Genomic DNA, 516 nt, shown 5'->3' on the forward strand with positions numbered 1-516 from the left:
GGCTGGGGGGGGGGGGGGGAGGTGAGGAGGTTTGAGTGATGCTGGAGAAGAGAAAATGAATGAAAAAAAGGAACGTGTTTTCAATTTTCATGTTTTAAGAAATATTTTTTTAAAGTGACAAAAAGAACGTGTTTTCAACAATTTCAAAAAAGACATTCAAAACACAAAACCCTTAAAATGAAATTCAGAACTCAAAACTAAAAACTTAAACACGAAGAGAACAGCCCCTAAAGTTCCGAGTGTATCCATCAGAATAGGTTTATGTGTTGAAGGAAAAACAGTTGCAGTTTGTCCCTTATAGAAAAATCGATAAACCAATAACTAGTTTATATGTGACCGCATTTTATAAAAGTATAACCATGTATAGCGTAGAGGTTCTCTATGTGCGGGCATAGATGGGTGCAAATAAGGGACTGAGTTAGCACTTCGACCATAGAGCACGTGTACGAACTTGATCTGCAGACGAGAATGTTGAACTGAAATTGAATCCTTGGTCAGGTTTCAAATTTTATCTTT

Source organism: Olea europaea, unplaced genomic scaffold, assembly GCF_002742605.1.
Source record: "Olea europaea var. sylvestris unplaced genomic scaffold, O_europaea_v1 scaffold770, whole genome shotgun sequence".
In the NCBI taxonomy this organism is placed as follows: Eukaryota; Viridiplantae; Streptophyta; class Magnoliopsida; order Lamiales; family Oleaceae; genus Olea; species Olea europaea.